Genomic DNA, 9,615 nt, shown 5'->3' with positions numbered 1-9,615 from the left:
TCTTCTTGAGTAAAACTGAAAATCGTTTAGCATTGGTTTGTTTGCAAACAGAATCTCACTCTGACCTGGGTCTACTTTAGAACATGATTCTATTTTTTCCATCTAAGGATGAACTAGAATTTAAAGGAATTTACCACCACTTGTATCTTCTTTTGGGAATAAAATTTTGCTGAAGATGAATTGGGACCACAATCCTCAATTATCTGCTTTCAAATTAGCATGGATTATGGACAAGCACTAATAACTACTCTGTATAAATAAATGTCTGCTATAGATGTAGTTGGCAAAATGGTAAAACATGAAAGAAATTCAGTACCATTAGGTAGAAAATAAATCGTTTAAATTTTGCAATAGAATACCATTAAATGCTGAAAAGAATGGTGTAAAATATCAATAATAGTAATAATATAGAAAATGAATTGGAGGAAAGGTAAGTGCACTTAACAAGTGAACAGAGCCAGTCTGAATATTTTATACTATGTAATTTTGACATATGAAACTAGAGAAAAAGTAAACAGAGGGAGAAATGAAGAAGTGTGTGGGTTTATAAATACTCTAGGAAAAACAACAAATCTACAGAATCCTGGAGAGATTTAGATAATGTATCATTCCTTTTGATATTATAATGACTGGTAAAACCCATTGTACATTTCTGAAAATTCAAATCATGAATAATCCCTATATGTAACCTTAATGTCTACTACCACTTTTAGCAATAATGATTTTTTAACATTGGCTAATGTAGCCTATTAAGTATGCAACATGGTAAGAGGATATATGCTCAAAGAAATTGGGCAGAGTAGGAAAATACAGAAGCAAATCTTATTGTAAACCAAAAGTGCTTTAAGAACTATAGTTTATTACCATCAATAACTCATGCTAAAAATCCCAACAAAAATGTTAATGGGTTCATGATTAGAATTGACTAGTACAGGTTTTAATATTCTCATACTAGGTTATTTTAGAAACCAAAAATCAGCAGTGCAAACATGAGCTAGATAATTTAATTTTTTAACAACAAAACCAGAAATGGAGTTTGGCTCAAGTGGTACAGTGCTAGCCTTGGGCAGAAACCTCAGGGATGGGGTCCAAGCCATGAGTTCAAGCCTTTGGAACTGCACAAAAGGAGAAAAAAATAAAAGAAAAGATTAAAAAAAGAAATAAAAAGCAAAAGTAAAACTGAAACAAAGAATAAAAGTAAGCAATGATGGAGATGTGAACAAACCAATTGTCTGAAATTATTGAAATTTTCAAATGGTTTATATGTAGCTAATGGAATTTGTAGTGTGGGGAAACATAAGACAATAACCGTCCCCATCTATGAGAAACAGGAAAATACACTTTTGAATCCACCCTTATTAAAATTCACTTCATGAATCTCAAAGTTCCAGTGATGCTCAATTAAGAGCTTAGCTGGCCAAGAGTTTTGAAATTAGTGGAAGTGAATCTCATTGCAATCAATTCTCTTGAGGGAAGTATGGCTAGGGTTCACTTCCTGTTTGTCATATGATTCGCTGGAACACATTCAGCTATAAAATGGCAAATAGTCTTTCCTGGATCCTTCATTTAAACTAACCAAGAGAATTTTTTATAAGGGTGGAAAATCAATTCATTTTGACATTATTCCACTACCTATATTAACATGTTAAAATAATTTAAAGCAACAAATTTCTTCATTGAAGCAATTTATTCACAAAAGAAACCTGTTTGTCTCCTCTTCATGAACTCCAAGCTTAGGGATTTTTGTTTGTTTTGTTTCTCCTCTATACAGTTGCAATGCCTCAGAGATTTCCAGCAATATAAACAGGCACATCAGGAAGAAATTTATGTCAGCATCTTTCCTTCACCCAGCTCAGCAGCACTGCAGGAGGCCCTCTCCTGCTGTGCCTTCACAGAGAAATCTTATCTTATAAAAGTCCTGTCCCTGCTACAGTAGTGTAACATATGCTTCACACTGCCTACCCAATAGTTAGCTTCTTATTTCCAAACTAATTTATTACTTTTAGTTTCAATCAGTAAATACTTTGCTACAATCTTTTACTTTCAGTTTTACTTGGCTTTAATATATTCTAAGCTCATATATTCAAATGCCTCTTTGACACTCGGGAAATAAAAATAGAATTTCAAAACATAAACATCAATTAAAGCATTGACTTACTATAGAGATATATCAAAAACTTTGATATTAAATTTTAATTAAGCACATTTCCTTTGTTCACATGGAAGATTTACAAAAACTTCCTAGTTCTATCTCCCAAGTAAAATGTTTCAATATTTTTAAATCATTAAATCATCGAATACATATGATTGTTAAGTGAGAAACTGATATTTCTATAGTTTTGAACTTTATTTTTTTAATCCATTGATATAGGAAAATGAACTAAATCACTTAAGGGTTAGAGCTGTTAAAAATGAAACATTCTCCATTTTAATATAAATAAGCTAGCATGCTACAAGTAAGACTTTTTACCTGGCTACAATTTACATTGCAAAAATAAATAATAGCCTTTTAGCTCTTCAGTGATTAGTAATAAGTCATAAGAAACATATTCTTTTCCCTTAAGCACATTTCTGAAGTACTCTCGGTTTGAAGGCCACAATACCTTCTAACTGTGGGAATCTAGTGTAAGTTCTTACTCACAAGGACATGGGTGGGGTAAGACTTAATATCCAGTCTTGTGATTTTATTCCCAGTTATTATTCTATGCTATCACAGGGAGAATCTCACTATGCAAACTGGGACTGTAACTGATCTTTCCCTATTACCAAACTAAGAAATATTACTTCAATCTAGTTACAAATAAGAATGTCCCCATATACTTGAATGATCACTTTTTGTAATTATTTCTAAATAAAATATATCATGTAAGTTGTCCTCATCAATTTCCTATGTGTAGGTCTAATGCTAGTCATTGGTATCATTTTTTGTGTAAAATTTAATTTTTTATTACTGTGTCAATTATTTAAAATAGTTTCAATGTAATATATACAAATATACATATAATGTGTTTTGACCATACTCCATTTCCCTTTCTTATTAACTTTTCCATCATTTTTACAATTTTATTGGATATCATTATTGTATTTTCATAGTGGTAATTAAACACTTCAAACATTTCATCACTCATTCTAAAGTCTTTGTTTCATGTTAATGTCCCATTTTTTTGACCTAGTAATGTAAGTCAATAGAAAATAAATGTAGCTGTAGACCTGTCATAAAGGTTGTACTATTCACAGAAGCAAAGTGATAGAATATTAGGTGATCATCTTTCAAAAAATGAACAAAAAAGATACTTGTATTAGAGAATTATTCAGCCATAAAAAAATAAGATAATGCTATTTACAGAAGAGAGGTTACTGAGAAATCATTCATACCCTCTTTATGTTCAATAATCTTACATATATTTTGTTTTCATTTGAAAGTGAAATAAAATCTATGATGTAAAATAGAACAGGAACCTCTGTTCATGACATTTTAGTACTAACTAAACCTTCGCAAAATTTAATGATTTTTTCTATGAAATTGTGATTTCTAGTAATTATCATGAAATAAAAAACTTGCCACATACATCATATATATATGTATAGCTTGAATTTTTACATACATGAGTACAATTTATTCTTATGCAAATGTCTATTTAAACAAATATTTCCATTGGAAATACACTTTAAAATATTATGTAAGACAATACTAATATCATCACTGGAAAGGTAGTATTCAAATAGCAGCAGTTGCATACTTTAATATGAGCCCTATATTTCAAAAATAGAAATCAAAGACCATATTTTCATATTTCTTTTGGTGTTTTGGATTTCAATTCAGTTCTTTTATTTGCTTTTAAACTTCTTTTTTGTTGTGGAGTCCTGAGTGCTTACAGTAATGTATATCAGATAAACAAGTACATTTCTTTTTTTTTATTTTAATTTTTATTTTTTTATTGTAATTAATAAAAGGGTTACATGATGTTTGCCAGATAGAAGGTGCATTAATTCACATACATTGATACCCTTTCATGTGTCTTGGTACCCATTACCATTCCCCCCACCCCCATCTTGGTTTTCCCCCCTTCCCTATCAAATTTCAAATAACCAAATACAAATAAATTCAATATATCAGATAAAAAAGTGAGATACTGTAACAATATGAGATACCCAAGGGACAGCAAAAGAGATGAGAGATAACATAGTACATTAAAGATAACAATCATTCGTTATATGGCTTTTATTTCAATATCCTGGAGGTTCATACTATATGGCCTTATGTATCAAGATTTTGCTCTATTGCAGATCTCTACTAGTAGAGCCCAAGGTTTCTACTGATTATGACAAATGTGGGAAACCATTGAGCCTACAATGGAATTCTATGCTGCTGTAAGAAAAAACGACATCGCCCCATTTGTTAGGAAATGGAAAGACTTAGAAAAAATCATATTAAGTGAAGTAAGCCAGACTCAAAGGAACTTAGGCTCAATGGTTTCCCTCACGTACATTTCTTTTTATCATATCTTTTTATTGTAATTAAACAAGTACATTTTTTTGTGAACAATGTCATCCCTTCACTTGTTCTTATCCCAGTTTTCCCTCCCACCCCACCCACAAGCTGTACAGTTCATTTTCAAACACGCGTCTAGTGATAATTGCTGCTGTCTTTGGTCCCACCATTTCTGTGACCATCTTGTGCTACCAAAGACAGAAAAACAAAAAAGACAAGAGAAACTGAAAATACAGGAGACACAAACAAAGAAAGAAAGAGAAGCAACTCTTATTTCCACTTTATGGAGTTCATTTAAATAAAAGTTACTTTATATAGTCAAATGCTTATAGTTTTCATGTCTATGTGATCCTGTCCTAAGTATATCCTTAGTTGGTCTCACTTTATGTAAATGCCTAGAGATCTGTATAATTTACCATGGCCCACTGCATTGTTTTTCTTTTATCAACCATTGTTTACTGTTAGATTTATAAGAACACTCTAGTTAAGACAAATGAGGGAAATATGCAATCTACGTTTCTTTGAAGGTTTACTTTGCTCAATATGATTTTTTCTAAGCCTTTCCATTTCCTTATGAGTAGTAGAATATCATTCATTCTGTTGTGTGCATACAATTCCATTGTGTATACTTAACACATTTCCTTGATCCATTTATCCACTGAGGGGCATTTGATTTGATTGATTCTATATCTTGCTAAAGTAAGTATGCAGCAATAACATCATTGTGCTTATAGCCTCTTCCCCAACTGGCCCAACGTTAACTATGTACATGCAGAAAACTGAAACAATATTCTTTGTGTCATTACCAGAAATATTGTAAATGGAAACAATTTTTTTCTTCCTCATGATTTACTTAGGAATAGAATTAGTAAGTTTCAAATCAAATAGGCAGATTCGAGTGACTGAGAAACAATGAAGTTCATTTGCAAGATCACACTGACCTGAGTAAAAATGGAATGATATGACAATTATTTAAAATTCAATTCTTCCTAGCATGATTTTTGTTAAATTAAAAAAAACATTTTAAAAATATGCCAGTCCATTATCTTATAAAGATTTCATATAGGGAAATTAAAATTTTATTTCAATCAGTGAATAATTATTTGTCCTTAGAGGTTCTTGTTGTCTATTTGTTTCAAGTGTAGTATTCACAGAATTCAACACGTGTTGAGCATTAGGAATTTGGAATCTGGCAACTTGTCTTAAAGTCTCAGTGCTTTTACTTGCTAGTACAAGATAGTAAAACTGTGGTAAACAGTTTGAATCAAAAGCTATCTAACTCTGAGAAATTCACATAATTCTGAGTATTTCTGCTTTGAAACTGAAAACAGTACAGCAATAATTTCATATACTTCATTCTGAAGGTAAATACAGTTATTGTGTTAAATCTCACTTGACAATATCAGAATCTGTCTCAATTTCTTACATAATTGTAATTTCTATAGTGTTTATGATACTTCTAAGATATTTAGAAGGCACTTGAAGACTTGAAAATATTAAGGGATAAATAAGTTTTACTTTTCATTAATTCTTTTAGTTAAAAAGTATAGAATTATTGTGTAGTAGGAATTCTTGTATATTACCTATGATGCAGTAATCATTTGTGATCAGTTTTGTAGATGGAAGTTAAACATATATGATTCTGAACATTTAAAATTAAGAACACATTTCCTGGTATGGTTAATATACTATCAATTTAATATGAATAACTTCATTGATATGGTTTTTAAGTACAAAGAATTAATTAAGGCAAATCTTGATGTATTTTGGAGGAGTCTATTTTAGAGGAGTACTCAAGTAGAAGAGTGACAATGAAATATGTTTAAGATAGGTATTTGTGGTGGCAGAAATAATAAATGTGTTTATGTTTAGGGGAAGAGAACGTGTGCATGTATATAAACAATAAAAAGGAGACTAAGGTATTGTTTTTCAGGATTTTATCCCAATATATTTATGTAAACTTTAAATTGATGAAAAGAGAATATGTTTGCCAATCAATGGCATTGTTAAAATTAAAGTAATAAGACTAGTTATATTGAGCATTCTTTATTGCTATTTTATTAGTTAAAATACTGATGACATCTACAGAAAAAAAAATTACTGAAGACAAAATATAATAAAACATAAGCATAGAATATATTTTCATTTTTATTTGAATGTATAACTAAAATATGCTCATGCAGTTAAATTTTCTTGAAGGTGCGTCATGTGATTCTATTAAATTTGAAAGTTAATAATTATAAGTAGTTCGGTCAAGATTTGAAAACCTCAGTTAAATTTCCAGGGAAAGATGTGAAAATTGGCATTAAAGTTACATTCTTCTGGAATACAGTGCGGAGTTTCCTAAAAAGTTTACACAACGAAAACTATGTTGCAGTATTTCCACCACTATGTCTTCACCCAAAAGATTATTGGGGCCAAGAGCATAGCCTAGTGGTAGAATGCTTGCCTAGCATTTATGAAGTCCTTGGTTGGAAGCATGTGTGTGTGTGTGTGTGTGTGTGTGTGTGTGTGTGTGTGTGTGTGTGTGTGTAGTGTGAGTGAGCTAGTGCATGAGTGAGAGAGTGTGGGGAGGCACTCGGCTTCTTGTTGTGAGTGAGTTCCCCTTCCCTCGCCCTCCCTCTTCTTGCTGCAGTGGCCTCTCCCTGGACCTTAGGAAATGAGCCATACCCATGACATGGATGGGGAGAGCAACGATGACAAACCAGCTCATCGTAATGCACTGGAACGAAAACGTAGGGACCATATCAAAGACAGCTTTCACAGTTTGCGGGATTCCGTCCCATCACTCCAAGGAGAGAAGGCATCCGGGGCCCAAATCCTAGACCAAGCCACAGAGTATATCCAGTAGATGAGAAGGGAAAACCACACGCACCAGCAAGATCTTGATGACCTCAAATGGCAGAATGCTCTTCTGGAACAGCAAGTCCATGCACTGGAGAAGGCAAGGTCAAGTGCTAAACTGCAGACCAACTACACCTCCTCAGACAACAGCCTCTATACCAACACTAAGGCCAACACCATCTCTGCCTTCCATGGGGGCTCAGACTCCATTTCCGAGTCAGAGCCTGAAGAGCCCCAAAGCAGGAAGAAACTCCAGATGGAGGCCAGCTAAAGCGGCTGGGACAGGCCAGCAATAAAAACTGTCTGTCTCCTCCATCCTCTCAGTTGATCGTTAGAACCATTAAGAGACTCTTTTTCTTTCTTTTTTTTCTTAATGTTTATTTTTACATAGAAGCTCTTGGACAACAACTCTCATTCTCTTTCCCCCTTTTCACACCCCCCTCCCTCTAAATGTATTCCCTTCAGGGATTCCCTGTCCTATCCAGGAATTTTTAAAGCCCAACTTGGCAGCTTTTACTGTGGAGAGCAGACAGGCAGCGGGACCTGAGCACATGGTGTCCTGTCGACCATACCAGCACCCCTAGCCCTGCTGCCAACTTGCCTATCCTGCTAGGCCTCGTCCCAGTCCTCCCTCTGCAGCCCCACCTCTGTTTGATGGACTTTGTGAATCTATGAATGGCTCAGCCTGGAGAAGGTGACCAGGCTGGAGTCAACCCCCTCTCATTCATAAGGATTTTTTTTTTTTCTGGAAAGCTATATTGCTGCAATTGAAAGACCAGATACTTAAGGAAGTTTGTGGTAGGACTGGGGCCTGGCTCAAGTGGTAGAGCTCTCTCCTAGCAAGTGCAAGGCCCTGAGTTCAAGCCCCAGGACCACAAAAGCAAATTTGTGGTGTAAAAGAAAAAATGGAACAGCAACCACCAGAAAGAGATAGGGGGTGGCTATTGGGGATGGGACAGGAAGGGTGCTTGGATGGGGTAGAAGTTTTGTATTGAGGGCCAATGATGATGTGTTGGTATTTATTTCCTGCTACTGAAATTTGAATCTGAATGAATTGTCCCTATTTTTGATGATATCAATATGGCAAAGGGACAGATTCATAAAGTAATTATAAAATCTTCTTTTCTTTACATGTGTATTTCTAAGAAATAGAACCAACTGATTTTTGTATGTAAATACCAAGAGCAATTTACCTGGTATTAAATCCTTTCCTGAGTGAGGTCACATCCCTACCCTCATCCCAAGTCCATTTTTCCTCTCCTTGAACCTGTCTCCACTGTGTGATCTAGGCCTGGTCTGGCTGCCATCTGCAGATCCCAGTAAAGGGTTTTATGTCTTTAGGCCTCATCTCTTTGTCTTTTTCAATACTCTGTTCCTGGCATTCACTGCTTTTCTAGTGTATACTCTGTAGTCTCAGTCCATATTTGATTCCATTCCATGGAAATAAAAAGTATGTTGTACATACTGCTGAAGAACTGTCTTGCAAGTTAAGGCTTTTGCCTTTACTATAAGACTATAAATAAAAACTTATCCTTAAAAAAAAAAGAAAAAGTTGGAAGTGGTGCTGTGGCTCAGTGGTAGACTCAGCCTAGGGTTAAAATCTTCATAATGTAATTTGGAGGAAGAGAAATGCTTTTACAATACTTTTTCTTCTGATAAACTCTCTCAAATTCTTAAATCTTCTACAAGTTTATATTGATTGTGTCTATTCCTTTTAAATTAATCAAATCTCAAACCAGCTCCTTGATTGATCATCTATATATCACTTCCTGACTCTTTGCAGAAATATTTCTTTCTGGACCATACCAGGACATTTCAAATACTGCCTCACATATCATCTCTCTTATGAGGATTAGTTATACATGTTAATAATTTATCTTGCTTCATTTTCTATTCTGCACATCTTATCGACAACTTGCAACCAATTGTATTTATTGTTTATTTTCTGATTTGGCAATAGATTAAAAATTTTTGTGCACTATATGCAGTTATAAATATAACTGATATCAATTTATAAATCTGAGTCTTACTTAATGATAAAGATGATCAATACTTAAAAATAACTGTTCATTTTCAAAATCAGGTTTTATTTTAAAGACTAGTTACTCTTCAAATTTAACATCACTATTTTTTAATGAGTTACACTAGGTCAAGGGAACGTTAAAAAACACCACCTTGTTCAGCCAGAGATTTAAGGGCTTTGAAGATACTAGAGTTCAGTTCCCATTCTCTTTGAGTGAAATTGATTTAATGCTCCTCACCCTTTGCTGTAAATGCTG

General features: G+C 33.7%; 1 pseudogene; it reads left to right on the top strand.

Annotated features, from left to right (window-relative positions):
- The first annotated feature begins 7,151 nt into the window (after positions 1–7,151).
- On the top strand, positions 7,152–7,607 carry LOC150056869 (protein max-like; annotated as a pseudogene).
- Positions 7,608–9,615: the final 2,008 nt, after the last annotated feature.

Source organism: Megascapheus bottae, chromosome 11, assembly GCF_031878675.1.
Source record: "Megascapheus bottae isolate mThoBot1 chromosome 11, mThoBot2.hap1, whole genome shotgun sequence".
Classification (NCBI taxonomy): Eukaryota; Metazoa; Chordata; class Mammalia; order Rodentia; family Geomyidae; genus Megascapheus; species Megascapheus bottae.
This window is presented reverse-complemented; position numbering and strand designations above follow the sequence as displayed.